Source organism: Choloepus didactylus, chromosome 2 (assembly GCF_015220235.1).
Source record: "Choloepus didactylus isolate mChoDid1 chromosome 2, mChoDid1.pri, whole genome shotgun sequence".
NCBI classification, from domain to species: Eukaryota; Metazoa; Chordata; class Mammalia; order Pilosa; family Megalonychidae; genus Choloepus; species Choloepus didactylus.
In genome coordinates, this window is record NC_051308.1 from 200,565,366 (window position 1) to 200,580,439 (window position 15,074).

At 49.0% G+C, this 15,074-nt stretch overlaps 1 protein-coding gene across 3 annotated transcripts in view; it reads right to left on the bottom strand.

Annotated features, from left to right (window-relative positions):
* FOXD2 (forkhead box D2) overlaps positions 1-15,074 on the bottom strand; it is a 135,608-nt gene that overhangs the window by 37,644 nt on the left and 82,890 nt on the right. For 2 of the 3 annotated variants that reach the window (XM_037827282.1, XM_037827281.1), the window contains exons 2-3: positions 14,529-14,635; positions 11,874-12,092 (exon numbers count right to left, since the gene is read on the bottom strand). The gene's annotated coding sequence lies outside the window, so the exon portion shown is untranslated. The remainder of the gene's footprint in view (positions 1-11,873; positions 12,093-14,528; positions 14,636-15,074) is intronic. The other variant, XM_037827283.1, reaches the window with a different exon arrangement.

Genomic DNA, 15,074 nt, shown 5'->3' on the forward strand with positions numbered 1-15,074 from the left:
CTCAGTGGAAATGATTGCTAAATGAATGAAAGCATAACCTAGAAGAATGCATATGGCCTGCATCCATCTCCCCCTCTGCCTTATTTCTGACCCAGGGCCTGCAATTCACTAAAACCAGGTTCCTAGCTTTGCAAGATGCACTCTCTCCTCTCTCATCCTGGTGGACAAGAAACTGCTGAACCCTTGTGCCCCACCTCCCCCTGATGGAAAGTTTGTAGTTCCCTGGCCAAGGGCAGCCCATTACCTCTGAATGCAAGCAGAGGGACCTGGCTGGGGCCAAGAACAATATTTTATCAGTGAGTCTATAATGAAAATAATGGAATAAAAGAAGCCACCCTCAGTAAGTGATGTGAAAGCTTCCCTCCGATCTGCTGTGGCCTGACGAGGGCTGAGATGGCCCTTCTAGGATGGGCACACAGCCAGGAGCTTTAAATAATCATTAAAAACACATTGGTAATTTATGACTGGTGACAGGCCAGGCATGTGGCTGTGAGACTGAGGGCCCTTCAGCCCCACACCACAGTCCTCAAAGCCTGCTTGCTCCACTCTTCAGTTCTGGGGGAACATGGGCATGGCCACCCTTACCCCTCCCAGGCAACCCCTGAGCTGGGGAGTTCCCCAAGGAGAGGAAGAATCTGACTGTAAAAGGTCTGTCTCCCTCCATCTGGGCCCAGAAAAAAGCAAATCATGATATTATCTAATGTTTACTGAGTTTTTAAGGCACTTTTGCAGGTACTTCGCATGTGTTACCTCATTTAATCCTCTTGACAACCCAGTGAGGTAGGTACTCTTATGATTATACCTAAGTTAAGGCTGAGAAACTGAGTGTGTGAGTTAGGGTTCTTCAGAGAAACAGAACTGACAAAATGAGAGAAAGCAAGAGAGAGAAAGAGAGAGAGAGAGAGATTTTGATTTGTTATAAGAATTGGCTCATGCAACTATGGGGGTGGGCAAGTCCAAATTCCATGGAACAGGCCACAAGTTGGAAACTCTGATGAAGGTGAAGTTCTGTTCCCCAGGAGAAGCTGGCTTCTGATGAAGAGGCAGAAATTCTTCTTTCTGACATCTGAAATTTTCAGTTCTGGCCTTTAAGACCTCCAACTGATTGGGTGACCAGAATCCCCACATTACTGAGGTCAATCTTTGTTGCCTGTAGATGCAATCAATTGTAGATGCAATCAACTAAGTATAGATGTAAATCCAACTATGAAATACCTTCATGGTAACAAGCAGGACAGTACTTGCTTGACCAAACAACTAAACACCATAACCCAGCCAAGCTGGCACATGAACTTAACCATCACACTAAAGCACAAAGATGTAAACAACTTGCCCACAGCAAAGGAGTCAGGATCTGAACCTTGTGTGCTTGGCTCCTGAGTGCTCTTAACTGGGACTCTGCTGATTCCCAAGAAGGATGGGGCAGGACCTCCCTCTCACCTTCACCCCAGGATTCCCAGTCATCACCCTCCTTGGTGCCCTATGGCTCTGTGCTTTTATACTCTCCCCACAAAGGAACCTCTTGAAGCCTCCCTCAGCCCCCCTTACATTCATCCTTTACATCCTGTGTGTAGGAGACAATGAAGTACCCACTTAGCCTAGCTCTCCTCTGCATAAAGCCTTATCCTCAGGCCCCTTCCTGAGCCTATGCTGAGGCGAGAGGCAGAGAAAACCCTCAAAATGGAAGATGGACAACCAAAGAATGGAGGATTCACCTAAAGCCCACTGAGTTCAGTATATCCAATGCCTTGAGGCTCTTCAGGAAGCTCTAGGTGACCATGTGTGTCTGCTTGGCCAGGAAGGCCCCTTCCATGGCTGGGAGTCCAGATATGGGAATCCTGGTCCCAGCTCTGCCCTGGGCTTGCCTTCCCTGGGCCTCAGTTTCCTCTTCTGACAAAGGATCATGAAACCCCCTGCCCCAAGGCTTGTAAGGAAGCTGAAGCGGAGAATTTGTTAAGCAAGGGGAGGGAGAGGGACAGACTTGTCAAACTGTCAGGTACTAGAACTGTGGATGGGCCTGCTATTATTATCGTTGACTTCCCATTCACCAACAAGCCTCTTGCACATGAATAACTCCCTGGTCCAGTAACACCTGCTTCAAATCCTGAGCCCTGCAGACCAAAGCCAGCCTGAAGATGCCTCCAGCGATGGCCCTCAGAAAGGAAAGCTCTTCTGAAGACAGAGACCCTTCTCAGCAGCTAATGACGGCGATGGCTTTTCCCCAAAGAGGCCAAGCTGTCTTAAGGAGTAAGTTCTGGTTTATTGTGAGTGACAGGCAGGCCAATCAGGGATGGCCTTGCAAGGGAAGACTCTGCTCACATGGCTCCTTGAATAGCTGGACAGATAGACCTATCTCCCTCAACCACTGGATTCTCCCCTCGGAGGACAGTGTGCCCTGCAGCCAGAGAGTTGCTGTAAGGCTTGAAGAGGCAATGCTGGGTCTGCAATGGCTAGTCAGCAGCCCCAGCCCCAATCCAGGAAATCATCCAATGTCAAGTGCTCTGCTGGCATTATCTCATTAAATCCCCCAAACCACCTCTATAAGTTGTATGGGTAACACCCCATTCTATAGCTGAAGGAACTAAGGTTAAAAAGGATTAAGTAACTTGGGGCAGAGCCAAGGCTATTTCTCCTCCCAACCCACCATCCATTCACCCATCCATCCTCCCCACCCATCTGGCCACCTTCCAGACACCCCCTTTCCATCCATCCATTCATAATCTCATGCATTCATTCAGTCATTCTTCAAACACTCTCGTGTGCATGATCCTGTGCCCTCTGGGAGTTCACAGTCCAGTGAAACACATGCTTATTTTTTGAGGTCACAGCTCTGTGAGCAGCACAATGCTATGGTCAGAGACCCAGGTTCTAGCCCTAACCCCACCAGCATACCCTCTCATGGCTCCCGCCATCCCCTGATTCTCATTTTCTATTTACAGACCAGGTTCTGCCACCAGATCAAGAGACTCCAAGGCACAGGACTGTGTCTTATTCATCATCACTGTCATTGTCATCATACCCTGCAGCCATTGAGCTGAGACTCTGCAGTGACAGTCACCAAGCACTGTGCTGAGCTCAGCTGACCACTTAATATAGATCATCCCCATTCATCTTCACAGAAATCTAAAGAGACAAGGCCCATGTTTTCCTCATTTTACAGTCTGGAATCTAAAGCTCAGAAAGGTTAGAGAAGTTGTCCACAGGTCACAGAGTTATTAAGTAGCAGAATCAGGCATCACACTTTAGTCAGGCAAACATGAAAATCCCTGCTCTTAAACCTGTGTGGTACAGTCTCCCCTCGATGTTCCAGGGTCCAGCATAGGACCTGGCCAGAATATCAGCTCCCTGATGTTTGCTGAGTGAATGAATGAATGGCGTCCCACCCACCCACCAGAATGTTTAAAGATGCCACTTCTCTCCCAGGCCCTTTAAAGACACTCACCCAATACCCACTGAGCAGCACTGGGCAATAGCCACAGCACTTGGATCATCTGGTCTCAAGAAGGTGACATTCAAACCCAAAGGAAAAGCAGGAAGCAGCTGGGGAGAGGGGGAGGAGGAGGGTGCTCCAAGCAGGAGCATGAGTGTGAGCAAAGGCTTGGAAGCAGGAGAGCAAGTAGAGTCACACTGAAGGGACTGAAGAACAATGTCCCTTGATGTTGGAGCAGAGAAGTGAGGGAAGAGAAGTGAGAGGATGTTGATAAAGAGACTGGAGAGGAAAGCAGGGGCCTACAGACCTTGTAATCAGAGAATCAGTAAACTTTGAGAGTTGGCCCAGGCTCCTGATCCGAAGTCCAGGAATCATGGGCCAGAAGGCAGCTAGACAGCCTCTCTGCAGCTCCAGAAAGATCTCAAGGCAGATGGAGGCTTGTGGCTGTAGGCACATGGGCTGTGATTGACACCCAAGGAAGATCTGAGATCCCCAGGAGGAAAGATCAGATGTATGAGGATGGTGTAAGGACAAGATAACAATAAGGATGGCCATCATTTACCAAGAACCCCTTATGGGCCAACTGCTTTATGACCCCAAGAAACGTATCTTTATCCCCATTTTACAAGCGAGAAACTGGAAACTGAGGTTTGAAGAGATTAAGTAATTTGTGTAAAGACACCTGGGTGGCAGGTGGTGATCCTGGCCTACCTGATCCCAAAGCCCTTGTGTGTACACTGTGCACATTTAAATTAGCTTGGAAACTGCAGCCTGGGCTACCTACCACTGACCAGAAGATACAGCAATTCTAGACACATTGCCCAGCACTGTGCTGATTGCACATGGTACCCAGTCAGTCAGCAATGAGGAATTAAATCGCCTTCCCCATCCAGAATGGCCTCCCTGACCTTTCCCCAACCCAGGTCCACCCCTCTATCTGCTCCAGATGCCTCTACCCCAGGAAATCCCCCAGGAAATGCACCAGATCATCTTTCAGTGAGGATGCGAGGCACTCACAGGCCAGAGCTCCTTGGCTACTTTGCTGGTCCTTTTGAATCTGACTTAACAACCTGAGAGAAAAGAAGCAGTACAAGCACCAGGGAACTTCTACCGCTGCCTGGGAGGTGGTGAGGTCCTTGTCACCAAAAGCATAAGCATGTGCCTTGGGAGAAGCTGGAAACGATGTCTAATGAAGTTCCTTCCTGGGATCCCTGGGCATCTCCATCACTCTCCTCCCACCCAAGAACCCTCCACGGATCCCCCTCTCTAGTCAATCCATGGTACTTTTCCACCTATGTCTTATGGTTCTCAATTTTCAGCATCAAGAGCCTCCACTTTAGCTGAGTAGACCTCTCTCTGCTCCCCCTCACTTCCTCTGATTCTCTGTTGCTCCCATCTTCCAGTGCCCATCTTTCAGGGAGCTGTCTCCAGGGAAAACAGAGCAGAAACAGCCCAGACACATACCACCTGAACCCCTCACTGGGCTCCTTAAAATATTCCACCTTGTATGGCCTCAGAGGCCATCATTAATCCACATCCTTGAAGATGAGTGAACTTCAAGGAGGTGGGAATCCAGCAGCTCAGGTTTGGGTGTTGGAGTCAGTCAGACAGGGTGTGACTCTCTTCCCTGGAACTTTCTGGGTGGATGACCTCAGGCAAGTCACTTTACCTCTCAGGGCTGCAATTTCCTTATTTACTGAAAAGAATTCTTGTAGAATTAAAAAAGAGAGTGCATGTAAATTGACTGGTGTATAGTAGTTGAACAAAAATAGTAACTATTATTATTATCTTAAAGGAGAAAGTGACATGCAGCAAAAGAGAGGGGCAGATGAAACGCTCTCAGTGCTCAGAGAGGAAAGCAAAGGGACATCCAAGCCAAGGGAGGGATAGGGAAGGCTTCCTGGAGGAAGAAGCATCTGAGCTGGGCCTTGAAAGATAAATGTTTCAACAGGCCCAAAAGGAGTGGAAGGGCATGTCAGGTAGTGGGCACAGCCTGAGCAAAGGCCCAGAGATGAGGAAGTGTTTTGGTTAAAGGCACTATTCTGGTGTAGCTGAAGCACAGGGGTTTGGTTGCACTGGAGTTGGTTCCAGAGCACTTTACTTCAAATGTACCCTGGCAGTAACTCTTTCCTCAGTTTCACTGTCTGTAGAATGAGGCCAATGGAATCAGTAACCCCTGGGCCCCCAGCCCCTCTAAGACATTTCATTCTGCTGCACCCAATCTCCCAGGTTCCTAAACGCTTCCACGTGTCAACTCTGACCTGGTTTCTTATCTTTGCCAGCAGAACGCAACTGTACAGCCCTGCTTCTGGGCCTTGGATGGCCTCCTGCCATCCCAGAGGATCCAACTATTCTAGGGCCACCAGCTATGTGGCCGCCGCTGTGACAGAAACACAACACCCAGGATCCCTCCACCACCTCCCTTCCCTCCCTCCTCTGCCTCAGCAGCGCCTGAGGACAACGTTGGTTTGTTTGGGGTCTGCGGGATGCAGAGAATGTTATCATTCTCAGGGAACTCCGAGTCCCGTTCTCACTGCTTATTCTGGCCTCTCCGTGGATGCTGCAGGCAGTATTTGGCCAAAGAGGTCTCCCTCCTCCTCTCGTACCACCAAGAGCTTCCCAGTTCCAAGAGAGGTCTCAGGTTTCAGAAAAATGAAGTCGGTGCCTAAAGGGGCAGCGGGCAGCTTCTTTAACGGCTGGAGCAGAGGACTGAGTAGGGCTGAGGGCTCAAGCTGTGTCATTCCCCCTCACTTCCCCTGAAGCCCCACCCCCACAGATGGCAGCCATTTGCTTTTTCAACTTGGAATCTGAGAATTCTAGAATCTTGGCATCTGAGAATACTAACGGAAACAGGCTATCAGAACCTTGAGATGTTGAATCTTAGACTCCTAGAACCATGAATTTCCAGAATCTCAGAATCAGAATCACTGTGCCCAGGGAAGAGATAGGTGCCATCACTTGCTGGCTCTGTGACTTTGGGCCAGTTATTTAATGTCTCTGTGCCTTCATTTTCTCATCTGTAAAACGGAGCTACTAATAGTACCTACCTCGTAGGGTTATCGTGGAAATCGAATGAGCTGATATCTGTACAGCACTTACAACAGTGCTGGCACATGGAAAGCACCATAGAAGTGATGACTGTAAGTCTAAGGTCAAACCACAGAGTTGCTGAAGGGGCCCTGAATAGGATGCCGCCTCTCAAGGTAATTAGGAGGGGACCAGCCTTGGGAACAGATAGACTTTTCAATGACGGCCCCATTCCCCACAACAAAGAACTTGCTGTAGAGAACATCCACAAAGGAGACAAAGTTTCCCATCACTCAGAAATAAAAGGGCAGGAGAACCATGTTTCTTCCCAGAACAGGGAACATTTGGCAGATGGAATCAGGCTCTGGAGATGATTTAGTACTCTCTTGGTGAGTTGACTGGGCTCAGCTGGGTGATTCTTCTGCCCCACTCCTGAGGTCAGCTGGGCTGCATTCGTCAGGGAACTCAACTGGGCTGGAACATCCAAGAAGGCTCAGTCACAAATCTGGCATCTTGGAAGGGATGGCTAGATGGCTGGACTCAGCTGGGATGCTAAGGGAACCTTGGCCTCTCTCTCCCCACATAGTCTTAGGACCTCTCCTCCCCAAGTTGTCTTTCCACCTGGTTTCTCCATCAGTGTAGCCAGACTTCTCACATGGTATCTCAGGACTTCCAGAAGGATACAAGCAGATGGTGTCGGGCCTTCTTAAAGCTTGGGAGACTGTGATAGGCAGAATTCTAAGACAGCCCCCAAGATTCTCATCCCCCAGTGCCCTGTAGAACCCCTTCCCCTTGAGTGTGATTAGGACCTGAGAATTTGAATGAGAAAGTCACTTGCTTGATTTGGTTGTTTTATATGGCAAAAGTGATGGCACAGATTATGTTGTACAAGACTCCATGGTAGCAGACTGGAGAGAGATTCTCTTACTGGTTTTGAAGAAGTAAGCCATCATGTCATAAGAGGAACACACCACTAGGTCCTAAGGGTGGCCTCTAGGAGCCAAGAGTAACCCCCAGCCAACAGCCAGCAAGAAAGCAGGATCTCAGTCCTAAAGCCACAAGGAACTGAATTCTGCCAACAACCTGACTGAGCTTGGAAGAAGACCCCAAACTTGAGATGAGATCACAGCCCCAACCTGCACATTGATTTCAATCTAGAAAAGCCCTGAGCAGATGACCCAGCTAACTGTAAGCTAATAAATGGGTGTTGTTTAAAGCCCCTAAGTTTGTGGTTATTTGTTATGCAGCAATAGAAAACCAATACAGCCAGAGCTGACAGAGCATCACTTCCACTACATTCTGTTGGTTAAAAGTCACAGGACCAGCCCAGATTCAATGTGAGCAGGGATCACACAGGGATAGGAATCCTGGGAGATGTAGCTCATCAGGACCATTTGGACAGAAGCTAATCATAAGTACAATCAATTCTCTGAGGCCTGGATCCTACCTGGAACCAGAACAGACCCCAGTGTCTGGCTACCAAGTCTCTATGAAGCAAAGTGTACTCCCAAGGTGGGTAAACTGTTTTGCTGGAAGTTGCATTTGATATCTAACCTGACTCCCTCTTGCTGAAATTCCAGCCTATTTTTTATCAATTCAGTCAAAGCATGTTTTAACCAAAAGGACACATAGGAGTCATTTGGTTAACTCTGTAATTTACACTGAGGGAATCTGAGGACAAGAGGGAAAGATATTTTCCAAGGTCCCAGAGCAAACCAGGGACTAGGGTTAGAGCCCAGGGGTCTGAACTCTCAGCCTAGAACTTCCTCCATTCAGCTCTTCCTTTTGTGCTCAGTGCATCATTCTCTCCTCTGTCCCCCAAAGGCAAGGCACTCATTTTGCCTTGGTCCGCCCCACATCCTGGGTTCCACCCTGTCCTGGCTCCTCTGTGGTTCTGAGGCTCACCTTTTTACTCTCTTGGGTCTAAAAAATTAAGAAGAGAAATTAGATGTCTCCAGGTACCGGATGCCCCCTCAGCCCTCACGTCACACACACTGTACCCAAGACTCGGAGCTCTGGAGGACAGGCTATGGGCCGGGAACTGGGTTTCACACCAGGTCCTGGTCTGACTCCTCCCAGTTCACATTCTGGGATAGTGGACTAGTCACACCCAGCTCACATTCTGTTTCTTCACCATAAATGAGGAAAATACCCTGACAGGTGAGGTAAACCAAGAGAACACAGTTCGCAGACCACAAAGGGTCGATTTCCTGTGGTTTTTCCAAGAGAAACCTCAGCTCCTGTTCCCTATGTACCTTCCCTTCCTCTCTAACTAAAGGTCCAAGCCCCTCATCATCCCAGTCCCCTCACCCATCTCTTTCCCTTTCCTTTTTTTTGATAGCACTTATCACCATCTGAAGTTATACTAGGCATTTATTTGTTGTACTTCTTTAGCATCTGTTTCTCACCCAGCCGTAAGTTCCACAAGGGCATGAATCTGTGTTATTCACCACTGTCACTGAAGAGTTTGACTGACAATGTTCAAAAATCATTTGTTGAATAAATAATGGAACCAAGACTAAGAACAGTGCAAAACTTCAATGTTGGTCCAAGGGGGGATCACCAAGAGGGAATCAGGTCTGAGTTACCATTTTGTCAAGTGAAGAACACAATGCATAGGCAGCTCAACCCAACCAGCCCAGCCCACTCATCTCTGGATCTTGATTTCACTTAGAGCCTGAACCCTCCATGCAACACTGATTTACAAATTGCTGAGAAAGTCTCTAGATTGTTGACATTTTGGAATGAGAGAGCTCTATGGATGTGAGTCTGGTTTCTCTCCCAAACTCATCAGGGCATATTTATTTTCGTGTCCCTGCCCAGAATGCCTAACAAGTGCCATCTGAGTGGCTGTCCCTCAAATAATTAATGAATGATTGAATAAGTGAGTGAATGAGTGAGTGAGTGAATGAATGGATGAATGAATGAATGGATGAACAACAGATGGCTGGACTATCAGATGAATTGATGATAGATGGGTGGACAGATGGCTGGATGGAGAGATAGGTAAAAGGAGGGAGGGAGGGATGGTTGATGAATGGATGGGTGGGTGGATAAATGAGTAGACAGCTTTGATTTACTGTGTCTCAAAATCTCCAAACTTGTGGAGCAGAGGAAGCAGATTTGCTCTGTGGCCCTACAGGTCAGAGACAGGATCACAAAAACAAAGCTACAGGAAAGCAGACATCAGCAAATCATAATGGAAGAAGCTCCCTGTCACTAGTGGTGCACAATTAAAAAATAGACACCCCCCGTCAGAAGACTGGGGTAAGCAAGAATCAGATCCTGGTTGGGAGGCTGGGCTACATGACTTTTTCCTTCAGACTCAGAAACTGTAGGATCCTAGAGTGAGTGTCGGAAGTGAACTCCGCATCATCCCGTTTTGGTGAAGGCTGAGCTCTCATTCTCTACCCAAATCATGGGGATTCACCAACTGCCATCTCCCTCCTGGAGTTGATGACAGAGTAGACAACAACTGGGCCAACACTTATTAGGTGCACTCCTAAGGACAACCTGTGAGGCTGGGATTGTTACTCGCCCCACATCCATCTGATTTTTGTACTCCGTCTTCATAGCCTTATCCAGAAGAATGTACAAGTCCCAAAATCTTGAAAAGCACAGACCATCCATGGGACCTTATGCAAGTTACTACCCTCTCTGAGCTTCAATAGTGTCATATGGTTTTGGGGAGAATTAAATGAGAGAACTACATAAAGTACCTAGCACAGTGCTGGGCACATTGAAAATCCTCAGTAAATGACAATATTGGAATTGGTGTTGGCTTTAGCATTGATGTCAGTATTCAAATCCACATCTGTATTTGCATTCATACTTATTAGAAGTATTACCATAGACTAATAAATCTTAGGACCACAGACTCATTGATTCTTGGAACAACAGGTCATTAGAAACTAAAAATCTCAGAAGAGTCGAACTTTAGAAGTACCAAACTGTAGAGCCATGGGTGATCCATGAATGGTTTGATTCAGCTACTCCCAGCGTGGGCAGGACCTCTGGGTCACTAGTTCAGCCATCCCAACCAGCCTCCACACAGGGACAGATGCCTCTCTCCCGTGTTCATCAGCCCACAGCTCCAGGCCAAAATGCCCTCTGAGCCCACCTTGGGGAACCTGGCTGGACCCCTTGGCCCCGGGCTCCTGTTCTCAGACAACCCAGAATCCCAGGAATTTGCAGCCACAGAGAATAGGGGTCTTGGACTGAGCCAGGGGGCTGATGAAATATGGAAGCTCCCAGAGTTGGGCCTGGTGGGGAAGGCCACATTTTCTGTGTCATGTTCTATTGCACGCCAATCAATTACAGTGTGCCCTATATAAACACATCATGAGGGCTTTGACAGGGGGCCGGGGTGAAGTTGGGTGTCAGGGTAAAACAGGGGATAATAAAATCACTGGAGATTTATTTCTCTAAATTGGAAACTTCATGCTTACACCTGACTAAATCATCAGGCTGAAATTGGAGCCGACTCCCACGGAAAACACATGTAACCTTATCCCATCTTTGTTTAACGGAGACCCATCAAGCTGCCTGATGGATTCTGCAGATGCGGCCAGAGTGATTCCTTTGGCTCCTTGCATTCTGGGGGTCTATATCAGACCTGTCTTCAACTGTGCCCACCCTGCTCTCTGGGAGGCAGGTGTTCATGCAGGATCACCATCTCAAGGTGGCACCCTTTTGCTCTCTGTACCTAAGATCCTCTTTTCCACAAAGCTACTCTCCGTGAGAAGGAGAGAAATGTTGAATAAGATGGAAGGCAGCTGCCATACCAGGGAAAGAGCTCTAAGCTAGAAGTTGGCAGCCTGGGTCCAAATCACAGCTCTGGGATAGAATCCCTTTATCTCTTGGGGTTAAGAGTTAGCCACTTCCTTTTATACTGTCCCTTCTCTCACAGAACTTTTATGAGGATTTGATGAGCTAACAGGTTAAAAGAAGAACTTTATAGTTTATAAATTTATGGTATAATCAATCTATAATTTTCCATTTAAATTAAGAAGCATTGTACAGGGAGGCAGTATGAGGTCATCCACCTTCTGTGTGAAGGAGTTTCCCCTTTACCAGGAGTCACCAGAAGAAGAATCTGGAAGGGGATCCTATCAGTAAGCACCATCAGCTCATACAATAGCTCACCTAATCCACACATCCGAGGTACAAATTATACCCCATTCCAAAGGGATCACAGAGGTTCCCTGACTTTCCCAAACCACACCATCAGGGTAGTAACCATGACTTTAGTCGAGATTTGTCTGACCCCAAAGTGCTTTAAAGTGTATGACAAGTGCTCTGTGAAGCCTGAGGGAGAAAAGATGGGCAGGACCCTCCAGGGCACAATACGGGCCCCGCCCCTCTCCCAGCCCTTCCCTTAAGGTCCGTAAATTCTGACCCACACAAACACACTCACCTTGGCGTGCTCCACAGGTGGTCACTGGCTGGGAGGCAGCAGGCCCAAAGCTCCCTCTTCAGAACAGGACTCCCTGCTCACACCTCCGCCATCACCCTTTTGAAGAGGTGAACGGGGGGAGGGAGGAGGCGCCAGGAGGAGCCCCTGTGTGTCATTTTCAGCAGCAGTCAGCAGAGCCTTGCAAAGTGCAAGATGGCTTTTTTAGCCCAGCATAAGGATCTAGTTAAAAACCAATAAATCAGCAGTGAAATGTGCAGAGCAGCCTTCTCCGTAAAATCAACATGGCTTGCGCCTCTGCAGGGAGCTCTCTGACAGCCAGGCTGAAGCCTGGGGCTCAGGCAGAGCCTTCCTCTGTTGACATGGGGCGGGGGGGGGGGGAGGTGCGGTACATAACGGAAGGGGGTCTCCTCTATCCCCTGAGAAGATGAGCACTAAGCAACCTGGGCCCTGCCTGGGAGGCATTTAAGCCCCAGACATTCCCTCTCTAGAAGCAGGGATGCCAGGAAATATGTGAACACCACCCCAGACAGCCTCAGCCTCCTCCACACCACCCCACCCTGACACAGAAAATCGAATTATGAGATGAATGGGCTGCGGAGTGGATGCGAAGGGAGGGCCCCCGGGCATCTCCCCAGTACCAAAGAACACCATCTGCAGAGAGGGGCTCGGGGACTCCCTTGGGAAATCATTCCTGGGGAAGACACCCCACTGATCTCTGACAGAATGGGTACCCCGAGCCTCTTTGTGCCCAGCCCTGGCCCACCAGGCCTGGAGATAGATTTAAGGAGACGCCCAGATCACCCTCAGGACGGTATTTAATATCTGTAAAACTGCCACTCGGGCAGCCAAGGTAAACAGCGTCCCTGGCAGTTCAAAGGTGAGCGAGTTTAAATGTATCCCCTTTGCCTGAAAGAAATCCGTGCCGGGCCTGTGGCAGCGGCGGCCCCAGGGGAGGCCCGGCCCCCCGCGCCGCCAGCCCGCAGCATCTGTGCACACAGAGGCTGCGTCTCCCACACAAATACTCAAAATTTCTCATTAAAACTTACGACTGTGTCAACAGCGCAGGCTGGGCCCCTAATCTGGAAAAGACATTTCGCCGCCCGCCCCCGCCCCACGCCCCGCCCGCCCCACGCCCCGGGCCGCCGCCGTCACTCAGCCCGCGAGGCCAAGATTTGCAACTGTTCCACTCCATCTCCTCGGGTTCCCGGTGACCCGGGCGCGCGCTCTCGCTCTCGCTCGGGCGGCGGGCGGAGCAGAGGCTGGGAACGTGTTGACACAGGGGCCGAGCTCCAGGGGGGTGCTGGGCGCACAGTCCCTCGGCGCGCCGGGCCCGGCCGGGCGGGGGTCCTAAGGCGGCTGGCTTTCGAGGCCAGAGAAGGGCGCTGGGAATGGACCGAGGGGGTGAGGGGACGCCAGTGGGCGCTGCCGCTGAGCTGGGAAAGAGCTCTGTCTCCTGCCAAGGGTATGTTTCAGAATGGGTTAAATAACCTCACCCCCAGCTGCATCCCCCCAAAACTTGTTTCTGATCCCTGCCTGTATCCACAGCTGAGCCAGCAGGACAACGCGCCTGGCCCTCGGGAGCTGACAGGCAGGGGGAGAAGGGCACGGAGACCTCGAGGCCTCAACCAGCGGGGAGACAGAGGGCGCCCCTGGTGGAGGGGAGAGGAAGGTGCTCTGAGGGTGGGAGACTGAATGCGACTAGGTCTAGACATGCAGCCTCTCGGGAAGAGGAAAGTCAGAGAAACAACTTGGATATGGAAAAAGTCAACACTGTTCAAATCCCAACTCTGACACTTAGGAGACTTCCATTTCCTCTTCTATAAAATAGGAAAAATAATAGAAAGATAATATGTGTACGCACCTACTCCAGTTCCTGGCACACAGTAAGTACTCGTTAAATGGTAGCTATTCATTCAGACAACCTATATTTATTAAGGCTCTCCTATGTAGGGCCATGAACAAAAAAAGGTCTGACAGTTTTGTAAGGGAACACGGGGTACCCAAGCAATTAAACCGAATGCTACATGTTATGAAAGGGGAAGCACAGGGTGTTGGTGGGTGTTCTAGGCAGAGGGTCCCAGAGGAAGGGATACGAATACAGTGACTCAAAGATGGGGCTTTGCAAGGGCAGCAAGGAAAAGCCAGGAGAGGGTGTAGCCTGGGCAGAGCCCCAGAAATATGGATGAGGCTGATGAAGAGGGAAGTGGGGGCAGGGGCAAGTTCCTACAAAGTGTGTGACTCTTGATGAACACTCTTGGATTTGATTCTTTGTTGCATGTGCATGTACTTACACAAATATGGGTATACATTTAGTGTATGTGCATTTGAAGATGCCAGAATATGTGCACCCACACACATGCATGTTTTAAATTGTATGTGCTCATTTGGATGTGTGTACATGTGCCTGGGTGGGCATTTATGTGTGAATATGAGTGTATTTGTGTGTCCCTATATATGTGTCCATACTTCTATGCTTGTGAATCTGGAGGAGGACTTGTGCATCTGTTTGCACAAGCATCTATACTTATTGATGTGTGCCTTTGTGTACACACTTATGCTTGCTCACACACACACTTTAATGAACACTGATTTCCCACTTCCTGCACCTTCTTTGGTGTGGGAACTGGAGGGGCTGGGTCCTGAACATATCCTTACCTTTAATTGAGGGCAGATATTCCCACCAACAGGCCATGCCTGGAACTGATAGTCATCGGCCTAATGGATCAACTTCCTTTTGAGGCCACACAAGCATTCTGTTTCCTCTGCTCCAGAGAAAGAAGAAAATAAAAGCTTGTCAAGATTTCCCTCCTTCAGAAAACTGAATTCCAGGCACTCACCCCTTCCACCCTGTCCTCATCCCCAAGTCAAGGCCTGTGGTGACACTGCCCTGTGGTGAGTGGGAGTAGTTCAGCACCGGGTGTGGGAAACTGTTGCCAGGATCCATCCTAACTTGCTCTGCTGATGTGCTGTGTGACCTGGGACAAGTCTCTTTGCCTCTCTGACCTGGTGAAAATGACTCCTTCATCTTAGACTAAAATAGATCACAAACAAGCATGTTACAAGAGGATGACTAACCCCCTCCAAATTATTCATTGAACTGGATTTTCCACTTAAAAAAAAAAAAGTAATACTCAGAAAAGTCTCATGAAGTCCAAGAGGTCCATTGCAGATGTTGGTTCCAAAGAGGTAAGATCTTTCTTT